This window comes from Oncorhynchus masou, chromosome 22 (genome assembly GCF_036934945.1).
Source record: "Oncorhynchus masou masou isolate Uvic2021 chromosome 22, UVic_Omas_1.1, whole genome shotgun sequence".
NCBI lineage: Eukaryota > Metazoa > Chordata > Actinopteri > Salmoniformes > Salmonidae > Oncorhynchus > Oncorhynchus masou.
Genome location: NC_088233.1, coordinates 23,609,808 through 23,634,291, shown reverse-complemented (window position 1 = coordinate 23,634,291; position 24,484 = coordinate 23,609,808). Strand labels below are relative to the sequence as shown.

Here is a 24,484-nt window from a genome sequence, read left to right as displayed (position 1 = left end):
AAACATTCACTTTCACTTGCAGAAAGGCTTTTCAAGACGTTTCGTTGACATATTCCAAGTATGATAACAATTAGCCCTACCATTAATTGCTAAAATGAGGATTCAATCAAGAAATGGAAAGGGAATGAACTTTTTTTTGATTTGCCATTGTGATGTAGCAAGTGTTACTGTACGAAAATCAATTCGAACAATATACTGTAATTTCGTAAGAAATCCGAGAATGTAATATACAACATTTATATTCCAAATATACAAAACGTTTGAGGACAAGGAGCTATTCATATTATAGGCCTACATGTTATGTACCAATTTTACAGGGCTACGGTAAGGTATGAAATAATATGATTTATTAAGACAATGATGTTGAATAAATTATATTCACACCTTGTTTGGAGCCCTACTTATGCTCTGGGAAGAGAGCCAGACATCGCTCGCCTCCAGTAGAGCTACATTTCCCAGCTGTTAAATGTTCCAGTTTATAGGTATTACTAACAGGGCGGCAATTATTCTGAGAGTGAGGCTTACGTTGTATCATATAGCAAGTGCCACGGACATAAAAGCATTTACCCAATCTAATGCATTGAGAGAGTGATGTCTGACATTCTTACTAATTGATTGTGACCTTACATTAATTGCATCTATTATTAAATGCATAACAATACATCGATGTCATAACAATACATCGATGAAAACGCATACGACCTAAATAAAACGGTTATTATTGAATATATAAAGATACAAACTGGAACCATATCATGTGCATAAATACAGATGAAATAGGCCTTCGCTGTTTGTGTCCGGTCCTGAATTGCAAGCCAGTTACAGATTCATTGGAAGTAGTTTATGTGGTTACTTTCAGCACTTCGAATCCATCCCATAAATTAGCCTATCTGACATATGTCGTGGTATTGCTAATTAATCGTCCCTTTCTCCCAATAGGCCTTGGCTACAAATAAGGTTTTGCTGGTTAAGTGGCCTAATGTTTTGTGTCAATGTTTCATTCAAACTAATTGCAAACAATGAGATGTCCTGAATTAAAGGTACAAGGCACAAATTGTCAAGGAAGCTTAAATTAAGTCAATTTTCTCAAAAGGTGTAATTAAATAGTCCAAGATGCACATTCTCTGTTATGAAGGGCTTTTTTTAGCTATATTCCTGACATTCATGTGAGACTGGATTTTACAGCCTGAAATGTTTCTTCTCCATGCATGAAGGTGTCAGTCTTTCAAGCCAGCCCTCAATGACTGCATCTGAGACTCCATTGCTGAGAAGATTGAACATTTCACTGAAGCTCTGTCACTATCTCTTTGATACAAATATTATCCTCTCAGACCAGCTTTCTGAATCACGTTTTATTCCCATTGCATTATCCTTATTATAATTCACACCTTTAAATTAGCTGTTACAGTTCAGTGACACTTTGGAATTGAATGTGAAATTAGTGAATATGATCAGAGTGACACCATTCTAATTAGGATTAGCTACAAACAGCTTAGTGATTATGTGGAGGCCCAGGTTCTTTAGGAAGAGAAAGGGGCCCCCGTTGTCTCATACCAGCTCCTCAGACTCCTCCAACATCCAAGTCCAGATGCCCATAAACTGGATGAGGGTGGGGTACCCTATAGTTTGGAATTGAGGTTGGTGTATGCCTTAAACAAACTGCTGTGCCCCCAGTCTGAAGAAGTGGGGGGTGAGGATGTGTGGAAGGGATACAGCAGTTTGTAGGATGCATTACATCAGCCCGATTAGGAGTTTAGGCATGGCGCAGATCTGACGGCAGCTCTCCAGTGATACTATTTACATCCCGAGAGAGAGGTCAATGGGTCAGAGAAGTTCACAGGACCCATGCCTATTCCCATGCTAACGGCTCATTATTGCTCCCTCCAGTAGTCTCCTGATGGTGGTAAATAGGCTGTAATCACTAGTTAGTTTAGTTAGTTCATCACCATGTAGTGTTTGGTAAAGCCTGGTCATCAAGGACTTCCCCAAGCCTCTGCCTGTCTCTCTCAGCCAAACGGTCACTGGGGAATGGCAGGAAATAGCCACTTAATTACTGGCCCTTGATCGCTGGCTGTGACCCCTGACCTTGATATCTCGCTGGCACTGTTTATTGTCCTCTGGGGGACTGTCCAGAGGTTGACCTCCTGACCCCAACCTCTAGCCGCCACAAGGACATTATACCAACAGGTCCATGTGCCTCGGACCCACTTTGTCTCATCAAAGAGTATGCTTTCATCACCTCAAGCTGCTAATTTAACTGACTCAATACTAACAAAGGAGGTGGAGAGTAGGCATACTTTTCAATAAATAAATATGACATTAAATTATAATAATATACATATATAAATTCTTCTGTGTTTTCCTTTGTTGTCCAGTCAAATGAGACAAATTACGTCCACTTGTGATCATAAACTACAATATAGACCATTATATTCATGATGAAGAGAGCTTGCTGCCTTATATTTCAGGAAATATTTTTATACATGTGAAATACATGTGAAATGTCACAGTAAATGCACAATTTGTAAGATTACTTGTGCAGTTGTGTAAATTCTGTCTTTGGGAGATGAAAGAAAATATCATGATTTATCAATTTAAGAAAATATTTATTAGAAAAAAAATCGAAATGAATAATCATAGTTTATAACAGTTCTGCAATTGTATTACATTTCAATGTATTTCAATAATTTCACTCCAACAAAACATCAATATTTGCACAGTTTTTCAACATAAATTAAGCAATATCCTAGACAACTTTGTAAGTGTTATCAACAATACCAATGATAAGCATTAATTTAATACATTTTGTCTGTCACCAACAAACATGTTTTGACTATAACAACACAAAGAAATAATCCCCTCTTGACCTTACTCCTGTCCACATGTTGTTGAATTTGGACTGATTGAGGTCAAGGGTGAGATATTGGAGGGTCCATCAAATCAGACCTACACTGTATAATCCTAATCCAGATTTGGTGTAAAACAAATGGTGTCACTAATCAAGTCTGTTAAATCAAGAATTAGGAGCAGCCTCTTGTCAGAGTAAACAACTCCATCAAAACACGATTCTAACTTCAGATTTACCCTATTTCAGAAATTATAACGTTAAATATGAGAATATTCGATTACCTTAGATTCAGCCTACTAATTGACATTTTATCACGTGTCTGAGGCATAGAAATTCACACACGAAAATACTGAATTCGTATTTTCTATCACTTTTTCGTATGTTGTCTAGGCATACGTTTTAACACAGTACAAAATACCCTGCCACCCTGCAAATGCCAATTTTAATATCAGGGGAAATTTCGTAAGGCGGGTGCTTGGAAGGCCTACTGTTTCCCACACACCGGGAAATGGGGCGGATTCCGTGCACGTCCAAACGTCTGGTCCTCACGTCACTGCCATTCAGTAGCCTCATGGCAGCTGGCGGTGGGGTCACGCGGAGACTCTTTCTCACACATTTGCGTGTGAATCTGTCAAAATACCAGACAACCTGATTGATAAGAACCACTTCCAGAACGCACCGTCTGTCTTGTCCACAATTGTTTTTTTACTCCCGCCTGCATACATTAGTGTGTTATAAGCCTAAATGCAAAAGAAAAGAGCTGAAGCCTAACCCATTGTATTTCAACAGTGTTGTTCCTGTGGCGCTGTCCAATGTACCAATGTACTTAAACAAGACGGCTAAATTATAGGTTGCTTGCTTAGTTGACACTGGCCAGCTTCAAAGTTTTTTTGCAGCATGGTAGATTACAATTGTTTTCATCACCATACTCCTGTGCTACTTTTCTCATTCCAGTTTGGGGCAGGTGTCCTTGGTCCTACTCCCCGCCCAATGTGTTATTTTGGTTCCCTACATTTGCCTTCACTTAAAATGTTGATAAACATGAAGCAAGACACAAATTATCATTGTACAATGCAAATTGTATAATTCAATTGAAAATAATGCGAAATCACTTTCTTCAGGGTTTGTAAACAGCCATGTCATCCACATAGTTGCATGTATGCACACGTACACGCATGCACACGTACATGCACACACACATACACATACAGCAATGTCATCCACATACAGTGCCTTCGGGAAAGTATTCAGACCCAATGACTTTTTACACATGTTGTTATGTTACCGCCTTATTTTAAAGTGGATTGGAAAAAAATCCCCAGCATCTACACAAAATAATGACAAAGCGTTTTACTGGTTTTAGAAGAAAAAAAAGAAAGAAATACCTTATCTATATAAGTATTCAGACCATTTGCTATTAGACTCGAAATTAAGCTCAGATGCATCCTGTTTCCATTGATCATCCTTGAGATGTTTCTACAATTTGATTGGAGTCCACCTGTGGTAAATTCTATTGATTGGACGTGATTTGGAACGGAACACACCTGTCTACATAAGGTCCCACAGTTGACAGTGCATGTCAGAGCAAAAACCAAGCCATGAGGTTGAAGGAATTGTCCGTAGAGCTCCTAGACGGGATTGTGTCACGGCACAGATCTGGAGAACAGTACCAAAACATTTCTGCAGCATTGAAGGTCCCCAAGGACATAGTCGCCTCCATCATTCTTAAATTGAAGAAGTTTGGAACCACCAAGACTCCCAGACTTTCTAGAGATAGTCTCCTTGCCAAACTGAGTAATCAGGGGAGAAGGGCCTTGGTCAACCTGATGGTCACTCTGAAAGAGCTCTAGAGTTCCAGAAGAACAACCATCTCTGCAGCACTTCACCAATCAGGCCTTTATGGTAAAGTGGCCAGACGGAAGCCACTCCTCTGTAAAAGGCACATGACAGCCCGCTTGGAGTTTGCCAAAAGGCACCTAAAGGACTCTCAAACCATGAGAAACAAGATTCTCTGGTTTGATGAAACCAAGATTGAACTCTTTGGCCTGAATGCCAAATGTCACGTCTGAAGGAAACCTGGCACCATCCCCACGGTCAAGCATGGTGGTGGCAGCATCATGCTGTTGGGATGTTTCTCAGCGGCAGGGACTGGAAGACTAGTCAGGATTGAGGCAAAGGTGAACTGAGCAAAGTACAGAGAGATCCTTGGTAAAAACCTGCTCCAGAGCACTCAGAGGCGAAGGTTCACCTTCCAAAAAGACAACACCCAGCCAAGACAAAGCAGGAGTGGCTTCGGGCGTCTGTGAATGTCCTCGAGTGGCCCAGCCAGAGCCCGGACAAAGCTGTACATCCATGCTCTCCATCCAATCTGACAGAGCTTGAGAGGATCTGCAGAGAAGAATGGGAGAAACTCCCCAAATACAGGTGTGTCAAGCTTGTATTGTCATACCCAAGAAGACTCGATGCTGTGATCACTGCCAAAGGCGCTTCAACAAAGTACTGAGCAAAGGGTCTGAATACTTATGTAAATGTGATATTTACATTTTTATTTTTAATAAATGCAAAAAAAGTATCCTGTTTTTACTTTGTCATTTTGGGGTATTGTGTGTAGTAGATTGATGAGGGAAAAACGATTTAATCCATTTTAGAATAAGGCTGTAACGTAACAAAATGTGGAAAAAGTAAAGGTGTGTGAATCCTTCCCGAAGGCACTGTACTTGCATGCATGCACACGCACAGGCGCACACATGTGAGCACACACACACACACACACACACACACACACACACACACACACACACACACACACACACACACACACACACACACACACACAAACACACACACACACACACACACACACACACACACACACACACACACACACACACACACAGTAAAATAACAACAAAATGAATCAATAGTGAAAGTCAAAGTGTGAATGTATTCCATGAAAGAAATATCAGATTTCTCCAATATTTTCTAGTCTCTTGTGATTTGGTTCTGGGTGCTGAGATTAGTATTTTCAGATATTGTCCCACCCCCATTCTTCTATGGAAGGAGATGATTTTTGGGGGGGAGCCAACGTATCTCTTAAGCAGTGGCAGTTCTAGCTTTAATGGCTCCCTGGTTGAACCCCCCCCCCCCCAAAAAAAGCAGCACCATTCTGCACTAACTGTTATTTTTATTCAGACATTTGGAACAACACAAATCATCATAGCATTTAAAACTATATAAATATATACAAAAATAAGACTCAAATAATAAATATCAAAAAGAAGTAACAACGACAAATAGAAACACATTGTAGTATATAAATACAATTTAAAAAAATAATCAAATCATTACACTATTACCCTATTGCTAACAAAAAAAAAACACAAATAAAACTAAATTGCACAAATCTTCCCTCTTCCTTGTCGTGGTTCTCTGGTTGTATAAACTTTGTATGACAGTGACAGAGATGGTTTCCAATAGTCTGATTGTTGTTTAGTGGTTTGGTCCATACTGTACCAGGAACACCAATAGAGTATGCAGAATCTCCCTACCTACTGACCACTCCACATCCAAACCTGAGAATATAGGACAGAAATAAATGGTTAAGAATCATTAGCATTAGAATGAGGACAAGAGCTACAAAACCTGCAGTTAATAGACAACCACACGAGCACACACACAGACATGCATACACGCATGTATGCAAGCTTATTGGCAAGCTTATAGGAAGCTCAGATGCTCAATCAAGCTGAACGACACCCTACAAGGTTTAACTATAAATGCATTTCACTGCCTACCCGAAACACTTACATAATCTATAACAATGCCAGATCCTTGGTCAACATGATAGCCACCTCCACAGTCCACTATCGTTATTTAGGCTACCATAACATAATTCATCTTTATTTTTTGTTCATTTTAGACACTTTCAAACATTTATTCAATCCTGAAAATGCAAACAGTATTTTTCACTATTTCAGCAAATAGGCCCTGCATGCACTGCACTGTGTTCGTTTCCTCTCCTCCATTTTAACTCTGTATGAATGGAGCTCTGTAGGCTTTAATCACTTCAGGGAGCCGGCCCAAACTCTTTCTCTGTCAATTTTCACCCACTCACCCATTCAAAAAGTCTCTTTCTCTCACCAGCCCCACAATGCAGGGTTTGTCCTCTCTCTCTTTGTCCACCTCTGATATAATTTTTGACTGCTCCCACTTCTCAGACGGCATGCAGCGTATGCAAATAGAGACCCTTTCAATTGCAAGACCCCTCCCCTGAACGGGCACAACCTCGAAGGGGACCACACTCACACACACGAACAGACTTACAAACGCAAACACTGGCACATACAGACTGACATATCAGTTATTTTACACTGAAAGTAAAACTGTTATCTGTCCTGGCCTTACCACAGCCATAAGGTGGTTCTGTAACACTGGAGGTTTATGCCATCCAAATGAATCCTCAATTCAACACAACAATATAAGACAAATACAACAGAAGCATTCTACTTCAAATATTTGTAGGCAAAGCATGCAGTGAGTGGCAGAGGGAAAAGTTTTAATGTAGGGCCGAGGATGCATGGATTCTCTTCTATATGGTGAGGATGTTGTTGTAGACTTTGAGGTAGAGTCTAGACAGGGATCAAGGGTGGGGGTTACCCTACACGGATCTACAGAGGGGTAGATTGAAGGAGGGGCCAGACTGGAGCTATGGAGCGTAGACTGAGTACTTGGGTTTTGGGGGTGAACTGTGTGCCTATGGTGGGTTAGATTGTGTGTCTGAAGTTGGGGTGCCAGTGGGGGTTGGGTAACTGGAGTTGTAGTGGGGGTGGAGGGATAGACTGGAGCTGTAGTGGGGGGTGAAAAATAACCTCACACTCAACATCAACAAAACAAAGGAGATGATTGTGGACTTCAGGAAACAGCAGAGAGAGCACCCCCGTATCCACATCGATGGGACAGTAGTGGAGAGGGTCGTAAGTTTTAAGTTCCTCGGCGTACACATCACGGACAAACTGAATTGGTCCACCCACACAGACAGCGTCGTGAAGAAGGCGCAGCAGCGCCTCTTCAACCTCAGGAGGCTGAAGAAATTCAGCTTGTCACCAAAAGCACTCACAAACTTCTACAGATGCACAATCGAGAGCATCCTGTCGGGCTGTATCACCGCCTGGTATGGCAACTGCTCCGCCCACAACCGTAAGGCTCTCCAGAGGGTAGTGAGGTCTGCACAATGCATCACCGGGGCAAACTACCTGCCCGACAGGACACCTACACCACCCGATGTCACAGGAAAGCCATAAAGATCATCAAGGACAACAACCACCCGAGCCACTGCCTGTTCACCCCGCTATCATCCAGAAGGCGAGGTCAGTACAGGTGCATCAAAGCAGGGACCGAGAGACTGAAAAACAGCTTCTATCTCAAGGCCATCAGACTGTTAAACAGCCACCGCTAACATTGAGTGGCTGCTGCCAACACACTGACTCAACTCCAGCCACTTTAATAATGGGAATTGATGGAAATTGATGTAAAATATATCACTAGCCACTTTAAACAATGCTACTTAATATAATGTTTACATACCCTACATTACTCATCTCATATGTATATGAATATACTGTACTCTATATAATCTACTGCATCTTTATGTAATACATGTATCACTAGCCATTTTAAACTATGCCACTTTGTTTACATACCCTACATGACTCATCTCAAATGTATATGAATATACTGTATTCGATACCATCTACTGCATCTTGACTATGCCGTTCTGTACCATCACTCATTCATATATCTTTATTCTTTATCCCTTTACACTTGTATGTATAAGGTAGTAGTTTTGGAATTGTTAGGTTAGATTACTTGTTGGTTACTGCATTGTCGGAACTAGAAGCACAAGCATTTCCCTACACTTGCATTAACATCTGCTAACCATGTGTATGTGACAAATCATTTTGATTTGATTTGGGTGGAGGTGGAGGGATAGACTGGAGTTGTAGTGGGGGTGGGGGGATAGACTGGAGCTGTAGTGGAGGGTGGAGGTGGAGGGATAGACTGGAGTTGTAGTGGAGGTGGAGGGATAGACTGGAATTGTAGTGGGGTGGAGGTGAAGGGATACACTGGAATTGTAGTGGAGGTGGAGGGATAGACTGCAATTGTAGTGGAGGGATAGACTGCAACTGTAGTGGGTGTGGAGGGATAGACTGGAATTGTAGTGGGGGTGGAGGTGGAGGGATAGACTGCAATTGTAGTGGGGGTGGATGGATAGACTGGAATTGTAGTGGGGGTGGGGGATAGACTGGAGCTGTAGTGGGGGGTGGAGGTGGAGAGATAGACTGGAGTTGTAGTGGAGGGATAGACTGCAATTGTAGTGGGGTGGAGGTGAAGGGATAGACTGGAATTGTAGTGGAGGTGGAGGGATAGACTGCAATTGTAGTGGAGGAATAGACTGCAATTGTAGTGGGTGTGGAGGGATAGACTGGAATTGTAGTGGGGGTGGAGGTGGAGGGATAGTCTGGAATTGTAGTGGAGGGGGAGGTGAAGGGATAGACTGGAATTGTAGTGGGGGTGGAAGGATAGACTGTAATTGTAGTGGGGTGGTGGGATAGACTGGAGTTGTAGTGGGGTGGTGGGATAGACTGGAGTTGTAGTGGGGTGGTGGGATAGACTGGAGTTGTAGTGGGGTGGTGGGATAGACTGGAGTTGTATGTGTGTGTGTGTGTGTGTGTGTGTGTGTGTGTGTGTGTGTGTGTGTGTGTGTGTGTGTGTGTGTGTGTGTGTGTGTGTGTGTGTGTGTGTGTGTGTGTGTGTGTGTGTGGTGGGGGCTGATGTGTCTTAGATAGCTCTGACAGCTCAGCCTTCTCACTGGTGCACTACCCTCCCCTAGCAACCTCCGCAGGGGTCAAAGGGAAAAAAAACTCCACCGCACCACCTCCAAGACCACCTCTCCCACTGGCCAGACACGAGGCAGTTTGACAGCCATGAATATGAACTTGACGAACTTGACCCATAATACAAAAAAAATATGTAGAAACAAAAAAGCCTGCTCATTATATAACTTTTGATAAGACGGTGATATTTGTCAAATATAAATCGGGTCAAATAATATAGAATCAGTCGTAGAATGATCAAAATGGAGAAAGAACCAGTATGCAGTATCAGTAAGAACTGAGCGTTAGAAATCTATACAGTGTTGACACTGGAAAACTGACACTCCTCTTTCTAAGTGTTCCCCGCTTCTCTCAGTTCGCAAACCTGAAGTATTTCAGAGAAGGAAAAACACAATAATTACAGAACTGTAGATAGTACTATACAGTAGCTATAAATCTTCAATCAGATTAAGAGATACACAAAGATTTTTTTTAAACAGGTCACCCCATCCTCCCTCCTCCAAACTTCATCTTCCCCTAGTGTGATTATACAGTATAAGAGTACTGTAAACTCAGTCACCTAATTCTCCTCTACTTTCATTGGAGCACAGAAGACCCCTGCTCCAGGACTACTAGGGGCAGACAGACATAATCTGAAAAGGATATAGAAATTTATCCTGTGTCTTCCTCTATAAGATACTTAAAGACAAGGCTTTGTGCTAGATTAGTCTCGGCAAGAGTTACATTAAGGAGGACTGATGAGGCCAGCCTGACCCACATTGGACCCACAAATAAATGCGCACGCACCCAGAGATGACCCATGAGCCAGGGTTAATATATATCAGAGTGAACGCTTATACTATCCACACAGCGAGAGAGCAGTCCAGAGAGGTAACTGGGGAGCTGAACCTATTTCATTACCTGTTTGTGGGCTACTTAACATACGTATAGAGAATGGGAAGTGTAGGAACACACATATTTGGGCTGCTGAGTGGTGCAATGGTTTAAGGCACTGCATTTCAGTGTTAGAGGTATCAATACAGACCCTGGTTCGATTCCAGGCTTTATCACAACCGGCCGTGATTGGGTGGCACGGGGTAGGCTTTGGCCGGGGTAGGGTTTGGCCGGGTCAGGCTGTCAGTGTAGAAAAGAAGTGACGTGCCTATATAAATAAACATGATCACTTTTTGTTTTGACTCTCAATCACTGAAATAACTCCAAACATTAGAAAATACTTTATTCAAATAATAAAATCAATTTAGAAAAAATATCCAACAGGTCCAGAAACCTCAAACAACAGTTATATGATTAAATTAATGCTAGGCTCCAATATATTTTCTAATTCCTTCTGTGGTGGTCACCAAATCCCACACATTACATCCCATTGGAAAGAAGCTGCGGTCATCCCCCTCTTCAAAGGGGGGGACACTCTTGACCCAAACTGCTACAGACCTATATCTATCCTACCATGCCTTTCTAAGGTCTTCGAAAGCCAAGTCAACAAACAGATTATCGACCATTTCGAATCTCACCATACCTTCTCTGCTATGCAATCTGGTTTAAGAGCTGGTCATGGGTGCACCTCGGCCACACTCAAGGTCCTAAACGATATCTTAACCGCCATCGATAAGAAACATTACTGTGCAGCCGTGTTCATTGATCTGGCCAAGGCTTTCGACTCTGTCAATCACCACATCCTCATCGGCAGACTCGACAGCCTTGGTTTCTCAAATGATTGCCTCGCCTGGTTCACCAACTACTTCTCTGATAGAGTTCAGTGTGTCACATCGGAGGGTCTGCTGTCCGGACCTCTGGCAGTCTCTATGGGGGTGCCACAGGGTTCAATTCTTGGACCGACTCTCTTCTCTGTATACATCAATGAGGTCGCTCTTGCTGCTGGTGACTCTCTGATCCACCTCTACGCAGACGACACCATTCTGTATACTTCTGTCCCTTCTTTGGACACTGTGTTAACAACCCTCCAGGCAAGCTTCAATGCCATACAACTCTCCTTCCGTGGCCTCCAATTGCTCTTAAATACAAGTAAAACTAAATGCATGCTCTTCAACCGATCGCTACCCGCACCTACCCGCCTGTCCAACATCACTACTCTGGACGGCTCTGATTTAGAATACGTGGACAACTACAAATACTTAGGTGTCTGGTTAGACTGTAAACTCTCCTTCCAGACCCATATCAAATATCTCCAATCCAAAGTTAAATCTAGAATTGGCTTCCTATTTCGCAACAAAGCATCCTTCACTCATGCTGCCAAACATACCCTTGTAAAACTGACCATCCTACCAATCCTCGACTTTGGCGATGTCATTTACAAAATAGCCTCCAATACCCTACTCAACAAATTGGATGCAGTCTATCACATTGCAATCCGTTTTGTCACCAAAGCCCCATATACTACCCACCATTGCGACCTGTACGCTCTCGTTGGCTGGCCCTCGCTTCATACTCGTCGCCAAACCCACTGGCTCCATGTCATCTACAAGACCCTGCTAGGTAAAGTCCCCCCTTATCTCAGCTCGCTGGTCACCATAGCATCTCCCACCTGTAGCACACGCTCCAGCAGGTATATCTCTCTAGTCACCCCCAAAACCAATTCTTTCTTTGGCCGCCTCTCCTTCCAGTTCTCTGCTGCCAATGACTGGAATGAACTACAAAAAGCACTGAAACTGGAAACACTTATCTCCCTCACTAGCTTTAAGCACCAACTGTCAGAGCAGCTCACAGATTACTGCACCTGTACATAGCCCACCTATATTTTAGCCCAAACAACTACCTCTTTCCCTACTGTATTTCATTTATTTATTTTGCTCCTTTGCACCCCATTATTTGTATTTCTACTTTGCACATTCTTCCATTGCAAATCTACCATTCCAGTGTTTTACTTGCTATATTGTATTTACTTTGTCACCATGGCCTTTTTTTGCCTTTACCTCCCTTATCTCACCTCATTTGCTCACATCGTATATAGACTTGTTTATACTGTATTATTGACTGTATGTTTGTTTTGCTCCTTGTGTAACTCTGTGTCGTTGTATGTGTCGAACTGCTTTGCTTTATCTTGGCCAGGTCGCAATTGTAAATGAGAACTTGTTCTCAACTTGCCTACCTGGTTAAATAAAGGTGAAATAAAAATAAATAAATAAATATACGGATAGCTACGTTTGTTCAGAGATTAAGGTCAAATCTATGGTTGAGGTATCCATACACGGGAGGGGGAATCTTGGGAACATTTAGATCCCAAATCCTCTTGACACCATGTCTTAGTGCCACTGACCTCCATGACCAATCACTGAATGGACATGACCACATTCTTGATTGAAACCTGGTTCTTTGTTAAAGAACAGATTTAAGTCTTACTCCTTAAGTATCTCAATACTGGCACGTTATAATGACCATCAAGCTATGCCATATTTGACTTGTTTTGGATCATTTTGGTATTTTGTGTTAGAGTTGATTTTCTGTTTTCTGTTTTGATAACAATTGAGGTTTTACTTCCATACTAAATTCATATGATCTGGAACTGTTGGACAGAATGTATTATATATGAACTAACTGTGTTCTTTCCTTCATTTAATGCAACGATGGCTTAGTGTATCATTAAAGAAAACACATAGGGGAACAGTGCATGTCTGTGAACACTGAACAGATATGCATGAACAGTACTGGGGCTGGATGGGGGTCTAAATGCATGCATGCCCGCTTCCAGTATTTGAAAGAAAAACGTGTCTCACTAAATACTAGTAGAGTGAGCATGAATACATTTAGACCGCCTGACAAATCTGCCTCGGTCGTCACTGTGCCCCTGCCAACGACTGTACCATCTGTCACATAGAGCTGCGCACACGCCCGCGAGCACGCACACACACACGCGCACACACATACGCGCGCATGCACACACGCGAGCACACACACACACACACACACACACACACATCCCCCTAATGCTTTATTACTGATATGCAATTCAACACATAGAGATCATTTGGAAGAGCCTGCGTCTCACTGTTCCCCTACTTACAGTAGCTTGTGCTCTACGCAGGGAGACAGAAGGAAGAAAGATGGCAGCTCACCCTCTACACACTGTCACTTGTCTCTCTCCTCCTCCCACTTAGCATCTCTCTGCATCTCTCTCCCTGTCCTTTTCTGCTCCTTTCCACCCATCTGTCTTTCCCCCTTTTCGATGAACAACTGTCATCGGAAATGGCATTCTATAGTTGTTTTTACCTTTTCAAAAAGCAGATTGTCTGTCAAACAAGTTTTCTTTCTCTCTTTGTTTGCTATAACACAGTACACCACTTTAATAGAAAAAGAGATTAAGTATAATATGAGCAAATTGTCTCTCTCTTTCTGTCTCCATCATAGCTCCACTTATGCTGTATAGACATAAAACAAATCGCCCTAATGCAGTTACAGTATATATAGAGCTGTGAGTATCATTCATCTGAATAAAAAGGGCAATACATTATGGGCAGGTTCTGATTAAGACTGTTCCTGGACTGAAAAGCATGCTCATTGGATATTCTCTATTTAAAGTATATTTTAGTCCAGGACCAGTCTTAATCTGGGTCTGAGAAACCAGCCTTCCAAATATAAACGACACATTCGTTAAACCTGCATGATGAAGAAGATGGATGATTAGTCCGCTGTTTAAACACACAGGTTTGTTGACAATGCTCAGTCAATCAATCACTTTTCATCTACTTCACCCAAATTGACTACCATTAGATTTCCTCTGATACAGCCAGTGTTTCAGTGTCTTTTCTTTATCTTTACCAGAGAAAAATTAGGTAGAGGAGGAGAACTTGGCAGAGAAGAAGCATGTCAGACCCACTGATAATACTGAAACACTCCTTGGCTTTTTCTCCAAATCTATTTTATCACTTAAGGCAACACAATCTAGAACGCAAAATACAATATGTTTCTCATACAATCAATATAAGATTGATGAGTAACATTTCACCTGTATTTCAACTTATATTACTATCATATGCCAGCTTGGTGCTGTGTATACTGTCAACGTAGGTATAATGGCAGTAAAATCTCCTATACGTTGGTCAAAGAATATCCCAGTCCACAGGATTTACACCGTTCTTAGACATGCAGAGCAGATTGAATAGTCAGCTGGCACTCTAGTGTGTAATCCTGTGTAAACCTACCCACCATCCCTCAGCCACCCAGCCAACATATCAAATGCACATATTAAACACACACCACACACACATTAAACTCAGTCGCTCACAAGACCCTCCTGATCGGCTGTGAAAGTCTAATGTCTGTGGCATCTGCTCATAGTCATAGTCTGGAGGGCCTTTCCCACCCTGCCCCCGGCCCCCGGCCCCAGGCCCTCTAGACCCAGGGCCTGCCGCACCACCAGCCCTTACAATGGTGGGAAAGCATGGGCTTTTTTGAAGGGTGGGTGAGTGGGGTGGGGTGGGGGGAGGGGGGTGAACAGCCATTGAGGGGGAGAGAAAGTGGGGCTGAATGATAATGTGAAAACGGAAGGCTCTGTTCATTAACACGCGAATTCAGGCTGCAGCTGCACATTGGCCCTTTAAGCAGACTCTCTCTCTCTCCCCGTTTCAGGTTGTGGCAGAAACAGCCAGGGGCACAGGGCGTTATTCATATCAGACACAAGTCTGATTTTGGTGTGAGTGTGTTTTGCATGTTCATAGAGCTTAATTACCACAGTAGTGGATACATTGAAAGCCATTTGATTAGGATGGCGAACACACACAACCATTGCAACAACCATGAATCAAGGCAGTTGTGCAATATATGCAATGCTATTTCTATAATATTTGTGATTGTAATGGTCTTATCACCAATATTTGGGAGTAGAATATATACAGAAATGTGGGAGTAATTTATGAGTAAACTATGCTCACACAGATGCAGACACGCACGCATGCACACACACACCACACCACACACACACACACACACACACACACACACACACACACACACACACACACACACACACACACACACACACACACACACACACACACACACACACACACACACACACACATTTGATTAAATTTTATATAGATTAATATTACTAAAATAATAATTTGAGAATGGCAACACACAATGCAATTAACAGCCGAGTATGAGCCTTTCCTGATTTACAATCAAACTTGTTCCTGTGAGTCTTTGTGGATAAGAGCATCTGCTTAATTACAAAAAATGTAAATGTAAATCATGCTTGATGTGTGTTTGATAATCTCCCACAAAAGGTAAATAATTATTCTAGATTAATTATCATTCAACAACTGCACTGTATATTAGTCTTCATCTGAACAAAAACATAATGAGAAAGAAGATTGAGAATTAATTAATAACTATTTGCATCAAGCAAACCAACCATCAACACAACCCACACTAGCACTAGCAGAACAAAAATGTCCCTGCCACCCTCCAAAACACAACAATGAATAACCAACTATATTGTCAAAATACGGTTACATTATTACATAACATAATCAATGGCTTCTCAGAATAACATATTCTACTTGAGTGGGAGGAATAGGCCTTCAGCATGTGTTCCTCTACTGTAAACCAGGAAAAGACGTTGGGGGCGGGAGGGGAGTAAAGAGTAAAAAGCCGCCATGACAAGAGAAAATGGCAGGCTTTCTTGCAATCCTCCAATCGGTGCCAGCTCATTCATTTTGTTTGCCTCCCAGCCCTCTGCCTCCTCCACCTCGCCCCAACCCCTTCTATTCTAATTAGTAGTATCAGATAGGGCGAGGGAAGAAGTGTGAGGTGTGAGAAATAGGGAACACCCTCCTCCCTTCATCACCCACTAACTATTTTTCACCCCAACCCCACCAAACACAGGACCATAATGCAACTCACGTCGTATGCCAGTCCAGCCATCTTAGGTGCTGTAGCAATGTCTCCCAAGATGGCGCCTCTCTCTGCTCTCAGCGTGCCCATCCTCTGGAGATCTGGCTTTGTCCCCATCTTGGCATAGGCACAGCGTCTCTTGTCTCCCATTTTGCAGTACAGATGGCATTAGAGGCCAGTGGGTAAAGGGGGTGGGGTATTGTGTGGCAATTCTCCTCCTCATTCGCTTTTTTTGATGATTCTGTCCCCTATTTGTGCTCCTTGATCACACCATGTTGTGAATGAGTCGCCTGTGAGGAAGGCAGGTGGAGGAGAGAGGATATGTGAATTAACAATAAAACAGACACTATGTTATGAGGTTATTATTGCAGATCTGAAACCATGGCAACTACCTCTGCAGTTTATTTATAAGAGACAAATGTGAACACAACATTCCTGTATTGTTCCTTTAGTTCACTATAATGATAACATACAGAAACAAATTCTACAGTGATTTAGTAATTATTTCATACCATACATCTAATAAACATTCTACTAACACAGAGGTGAATTGTCTGTCAGCTGCCTCTGGAAGATTGTATGGTAAGCACACGCACACACGCCTCTCCCAGAAGCCTCTCCCCAAATCATAACTTTTACATCATACAACCAGGCTAACAACACCACAATTAATGGAATCAAAGGAAATCTAAATTATTGCAAGATTTTGTGATGGCATACAGAATTCCCAGAATACTGTGAAGACCACACTGAGTGAAAGCTTTGGCCCATGCCTGCAAGGAAAAAGACCTTGGACTTTTCGCATAAATCCAATCTCCCTATTTGAATCAAAGCAATTAGCCAGGCATGGACTGACAGTGAGCTTCGCTGCAGCAGGTAGTTAAGGGGATGAATGAAAACTCATCTCACTTTAGAGCTCTCTAGGCTTTACAATCTCAGTTGCTTAATTCTCTGCCCAAAGCATACAGAGTAGGTGAAGTACCAAGTTCAGATGTTCAAGCCCTGTATCCCGGATGCCCCTGCCCTTGTTATTGAGAGGTAGAGGTAGAGGTCAAGGTATTGGTAGAATTACTCCCAAGATCTCAGATGCACTTTAATTTTAACTGCAGTCTGCAAGTGTTTTTCTTACCCATGGGTGTATTCTTAGAGTAGGCCTAAACCATTCAACTTCAGTTGCATTGCTAGTGTATTGTTTATTCAAATAGCCTACACTGCCTGAAACACTTAGTGCTTTGACCATTATTTAAAACATCCTTACATTTTTTGTTTTCCTAATGGCTTGGACAAGGAATAGGCCTACTATAAAATTTTGCCAAATTGTAAAAGAGATTCATTTCAGTTAGGAGGCCTAATTGTGTACACATTGGTGGTGATGACGCCAGAGAGCGCGCGCCGTTCTCTCCGAGTGGGCGCGAGCTGTTTAGCATTCAGCACCATATTCCAGAACGGACGGGACAGCTCCCAAGTGGCCAGGCTCCGCGGATAATCGCCCCAAGAAGACAAACTAATCCAACCAATCGAAACCGATTCATACAACCCCGACTAATGCCACCAACCAAAATGAAATCGAAATCGAAAAACATTTGTCAACATCAGGCCTATTTATTTATTATAAATGTAAAGAGGCCTGTAGTCCTTATTAGGCCACAAACATAGTCATTAGGAAACTGTCGAGAGGGCCATATCAAAACTAAGAAATGTTTTACGATGTCAGTGAGTTGGGAGGAAAGTAGGCTAGGCCGTACATATGTTCATATTTTTTGTCTGAAATTAAAAAGTCTGCCATTTTTTATTGTTGATTTGATTCGATTTGTAAGCGTTTTACAAAATATTAAAAACACCATAATGTTGTACCAATTCCATTGGAAGCAGTGTGCCAACAAATATGTTAATTGTTTTAAAATTAACAACATGACGTGTTGCTTACCTTTGAGGTGGAACTTGACGAAACTTGTCAAAGGGTCTAACTTAGTTTTAGGCATACCCTCGGCCTTATTTTCCACCGGAACAAGAATGTGGAAGTAATTTCTACTTTCGGTTATCTAGCTTTATGACAGGTATTTAACACTCATACAGCTAGATAACCAAAGACAGAAAACGACCTCCGGTTCACATTTTCTACTTTATCTTGCTGCCTCAGACTCATGGCGGATTGGTGAGCGGGTAGTGATGGCGTGCTTCATCAGACACCTTAAGAGAGGAAGAATGACATATATGATTTAAATATGTTTATGACCATTAGGCTATACATTTCCTTTAAAATGATGGCCGAAAATAAGAAGGGAATAATTATTTTAAATTCTAGAGATGTCTATTTATTCTATTCGTAGATGTCCATGTGGCGTGAAGACAGGACACTGACAGCAAAGCAACAAAGTCATTTTTAAAAGACCAATAAGATCTGGAATAACATGGACTATAAGTGTGTTTATACAGTTTGGCCTGTAATTACAATATAGCACCACCTTTTTCAGGCTATGACAACAAAAAGGCCTATACTGATACACATTATTATTAATAGGCATGTCATTCGATTATATTTACTTTTCTAATATCTATAATAGATTCCAAATAAAACATAATCAAAACTAAGTTCCATTAACAAGTAGCCTATAAAATATCTAGCGCTACAATCGATTCGAGTTAAAAACTACATTGCCTTTGATTGAATAAAACATATATGTATGTGTAGCTTACCAAAACAAAAACCAACAAAAAACAGTACGAACAGAGAGGTTCATCATTTGTTCTATGATAAACACAAGTGTTTGTATCATATGCGCATGCGACCTGGTTTATGTTGAGCCTATAGTTTTCTGTCACCAAATTAAATTATTCAAGTATCATAATTTATGGGATATCTCTACAACATTTTGGAGATGTTTCCTTGTCAATTTGAGATGTTTTCATTTATCTCGGAGAGAGAAAAATAATGGATATTTTCCTGTAGTCTAGTATGAGATCATAGTCTAGTAAAATAGTATATTATTGTGTTATATCTTGAAAATGACAATTGTAATCTTAGTAGGTAATTCAGTAAATGTGATGTGAAAAGTGTTGATTAATTAGCATGACACTGACCTAACCAACAGGTGCTTTGTTGCATTTAATTTGGCTAAAATAATTGGACAACACTTACACAGAAATTAAACTATTTTGCTTCCACTGAAAAAAAGGCAAAATTACATTTCTATTTACGAAATTACTAATTAGTTGTGTAAGGGTTTAGGCTGCATAGGGCGTACTGGTTTTGTTTGCATTTGGTCAGTTATTTTCCTTCTATCCATTAATAAATAGGTTACAGAACTACAACCAAATTTAACAGGTCCTTGTCTATAATCAAATTACATAGGCATATAGACAATTGAAAGCAGGCCTAGGTTTACTTCTATTCTGGGAGTCTTCTTAATCGCAATACTTATTTGTTGTGTATATAATTTTAAGAACAACAACACTAGGCCTAGTTGTGCATACTAGCTTCAAAGACTGATTTGCTCATACCCTATACGTCCCTGTTTAGAAGTTTAACACATTTAGAGGATGACTTGGACGTGCAATGAAAATGGAGAACAGATCGTACAGGTCTCGGCCCTTTGCCATGCTTCGGTTCAACCACGTCCCGATCTAAAAACCACCGACCCGTTTACAAACATACAAGACATGAAAGGAGTCCTATTTAATAGACTGTCATATGACAGAGTTGCCTTTGTGTGCTTCTAGGCCTGATCACTTTTAATGAGACTTCGTGCCAATGACCTGCTTTCTGAACCAAGGGCTATTCTCCTCAAAAGCAAGGCTATAACCTACACAATTACTGTATTGTAATCTATTACTGAAAATAACACAGTAGATCTACATTGTTATAACACTTTGGACAAGAATGTAGGATTATTTTATATTTGATGTAAATAAATAACATATACCACAATCTGCTCAATGTCACCGATGCCAGAAGCGCACGCCTATTTCTAAACATGGCACAACTAAAAACCGATAATTGTAAGTAAAAGGCGACCACCAGCAAATCAGACACATCCAAGGTAGCAGGCAGACCATGGACATGACGAGAGAACAGATTCATTGTAAAATGCAATCAATCCATGGAATAAGATACCATGTCAGTTCTTAGTGATGCTGATATGGCTTACTTGTGTTTTAGGTCCAAGATGAAGAAATATATTTTTGGAATCCCCTTTATTTAGTCTTCAGTTCTATCTTCCCTCCAAGTGCTTATGTCAGGCTAATTCGCGGTCTCACTCTTCATCTGCCGATCCAATCATTGGATAAATACGCACGGTCTTCTCCGGGTTAGTCCGTCTCCTTCAATAGTCCTCCGAGCTCTACTCGTCTGCTGCGCGCGTCCTCTGTTGACAATTTACGGCCGCCGTGACGTCATTCATGTGACAGTTCGTTTTATGTCCAATCACAGAACCAGATGTAACCAATGGTTTTTATGTGCGCATGTGTTCGTAAGGTGCATGGGAGCCACGGGTATATAGTCTTTACATTTCTTATTAACACTTATTGAGTTACTCCATTATCAAGTCAGTGCCAATTGCTACACCTTGGGAATCCAAATGTGCCGGTTATTGAAGCGTTATTGTATGCTTGCGGTAATGATAAGGCAATGCAATCTACACGGAGCAATCTACAGTATAATATATTTGGTGATTCCCAGTTATGGCTTCTTATAACAAACGTTATGACTCATGTTTACTCTATAAATGTAGGCCATCACATAGCCATATAGGGAAAGCCATCACGCAGACACAAAACTAAGAGGTATTTGTAAGTTTCACTTGATAGCTATAATAATTTATGCGAGGCCTAACTGGTGCGTAAAAGGCGATTTTTCATCCAGCAACATTGATTACAATATGGCAACGTACACGTAGGTGATTGATTAATGTCATAGTAGCCTAATGACATTAAATTCAGTGACATTAAATTCTAACTGATCTATGGCTGAATGATGACTCAATTCCTATATGGGAGTATTTGATTCCCTGACGTTCGAAGCCATTATATTATTTGAATTGGTGGAATTTGAACTCAGACTTTATTTTTCAATTTGACTAATCTGCTATGAATGAAATGATGACTTTTCTCTCAGTAGTTGGTCCAATGTTCTGGTGTTTATTTTGTTTGTGAACACAAACAACACTTATTGTGGTGTACGTTGAATATATGTCCCTATAAACTTTCCAATTAAATAGATGACCAATGCGTGTTTAAACAGCCTATATGAGTGATGTTTTGAGAATGGCTTTGTCCAAATAACTGTAGCTTGGATATTCATTTCCTGTCAAAAGGGACATGACTGTCTATCTCACCAAAACAACTGTGAGCATGTGTAGCCTACAGTTAACCACCTTGCATGGTTTAACTGTAAAGTCAATCAACCAGGTGGTTCTAAATTGACGTCAAAATTGGATGTCTATCCATGTCCTGAGGACGTCAGGAAATGCCTTCAAAACTGGCCACTAGGGGCAAAATTGAGCACTATTATCAGAGTTTCTACACCCAGAGGCGCAACATCGTGAGACTAAGAAGCCAATCTTACTGAAACATACAGTACTCTAGTTAAAAATTGGACACACCTACTCATTCAAGGGTTTTTATTTATTTAGACTATTTTATACATTATAGAATAATTGTGAAGACGTCAAAACTATGAAATAACACATATGGAATCATGTAGTAACCAAAAAAGTGTTAAACAAATCAAAATATATTTTAGATTTCAGATTCTTCAAAGTAGCCACCCTTTGCCTAAATGACAGCTTTGCACACGCTTGGCATTCTCTCAACCAGCTTCACCTGGAATGCTTTTCTAACAGTCTTGAAGGAGTTCCCACATGTGCTGGCTGCTTTTCCTTCACTCTGCGATCCAACTCATCCCAAACCATCTCAATTGGGTTGAGGTCGGGTGATTGTGGAGACCAGGTCATCTGATGCAGCACTCCATCACTCTCCTTGGTCAAACAGCCCTTGCAAAGCCTGGAGGTGTGTTGGGTCATTGTCCTTTTGAAAAGAAAAATGATAGTCCCACTAAATACAAACCAGATGGGATGGCGTATCGCTGCAGAATGCTGCTGTAGCCATGCTGCTGTAGCCATGCTGGTTAAGTGTGTCTTGAATTCTAAATAAATCACAGACAGTGTCACCAGCAAAGCACTCCCACACCATCACACCTACTCCTCCATGCTTCACGGTGGGAACTACACTCTGCGTCTCACAAAGACATGGCGGTTGGAACTAAAATCTCAAATTTGGACTCTTCAGACCAAAGGATAGATTTCCACCGGTCTAATGTCCATTGCTCATGTTTCCATTGCTCATGTTTCCCCCAAGCAAGTCTCTTCTTATTATTGGTGTCCTTTAGTAGTGGCTTCTTTGCAGCAATTAAATCATGGAAGGCCTGATTCACACAGTCTCCTCTGAACAGTTGATGTTGAGATGTGCCTGTTACTTGAATTCTATGAAGCATTTATTTGGACTGCAATCTGAGGTGCAGTTAACTCTAACGAACGTATCCTCTGCAGCAGAGGTAACTCTGGGTCTTCCCATGAGAGCCAGTCCTCATGAGAGCCAGTTCCATCATAGCACTTGATGGTTTTTCCAACTGCACTGGCTCAAACACATTACGAAGGAAAGAAATTCCACAAATTAACTTTTAACAAGGCACACCTGTTAATTGAAATGTATTTCAGGTGACTACCTCATGAAGCTGGTTGAGAGAATGCCAAGACTGTGCAAATCTGTCATCAAGGCAAAGCGTGGCTACTTTCTCCCCCCTTAAACAATTATTGCCTCCTGAAAATATAACTTTTCCAAGCCAAAATCTATTTTTAGCTTCCTTGAGAGACATGCTAAGCCCTGTACGCCCTCCACTTCAAACTCGGTCAGCACAAACTGTTCTTCTAACTGAAGTCTACATCAAATGGGCATTACTGGTGTACAAAAATCGGTACAACGTCCTAGTTGAGTGACCCCCAAAAAACACAGCTCAATCAAAACCAGCAAACATATAGCAGAGCACTTTTGACACACCCACTCCTTTCCACACGCCCACTAATTTCCTTTCGACACACCCACCCGCCCATACTCCAATCACCATATTGGGATGCAGCTACCCCCTGTCACGCCCTGATCTGTTTCACCTGCTCCTGTGATTGTCTCCACTCCCTCCAGGTATTGCTTATTTTCCCCAGTGTATATATCCCTGTTTCCTGTCTCTCCGTGCCAGTTCGTCTTGTATGTTTTGTCAAGTCAACCAGCGTGTTTTTCCCCTACTCCTTATACTAATCTCCTTTTTCTAGTCCTCCCAGTTTTGAGCCTTGCCTGTTTCTGGACTCTGATCTGGTTTTGACATTTTTGCCTGTCCACGACCATTCTCTTGCCTACCCCTTTGGATTATTAAACATTGTAAGACTCCAACCATCTGCCTCCTGTGTCTGCATCTGGGTCTCGCCTTGTGCCTTGATAACCCCCTTCTCAGATTGTTGACATTTAAGCTATATTTTGTCTCCACTGTTTATTGAAAACAAAGTTGCACAATGCACACATTTCTCTCAAATACATTGTTACAGTTGTTGGTTAGCTTGCACATTTTAGCCATAGACTTGGCAGTCAAAACACCTCAAAACAAGACTTGGTATCAAGAACAAGATCAAACGAGCCACTTATGATTCAACACATGGCAGGCAGTTTCTTGTCATTGTTGTTAGCTAGCCCCACTGATGTATGCTCATCGTTCGTGACACTGTCAGCTGACCCAGCTATAACAAAGCACATGGAGCAGGGCAGGGGCCAAGTTCTTGCCGGTGACCCTACCAGAGCTACAAGACTGTGACCTACTGGTGTCCACGCATTCCACTCCCTTTGCACC

The 24,484-nt window shown here is 41.5% G+C and overlaps 1 long non-coding RNA gene and 1 pseudogene across 1 annotated transcript; one reads left to right on the top strand and one right to left on the bottom strand.

Annotated features, from left to right (window-relative positions):
* Positions 1–2,591: 2,591 nt before the first annotated feature.
* Positions 2,592–20,914, bottom strand: LOC135508677 (uncharacterized). Its single transcript, XR_010450838.1, has 4 exons — positions 20,742–20,914; positions 18,521–18,783; positions 16,603–16,883; positions 2,592–6,420 (listed from the first exon to the last, which is right to left on the bottom strand). It is a non-coding gene; the product is annotated as an uncharacterized LOC135508677 (long non-coding RNA).
* A 1,143-nt stretch (positions 20,915–22,057) lies between these two features.
* LOC135508799 (DNA polymerase subunit gamma-1-like) overlaps positions 22,058–24,484 on the top strand; it is a 28,334-nt pseudogene continuing 25,907 nt past the window's right edge.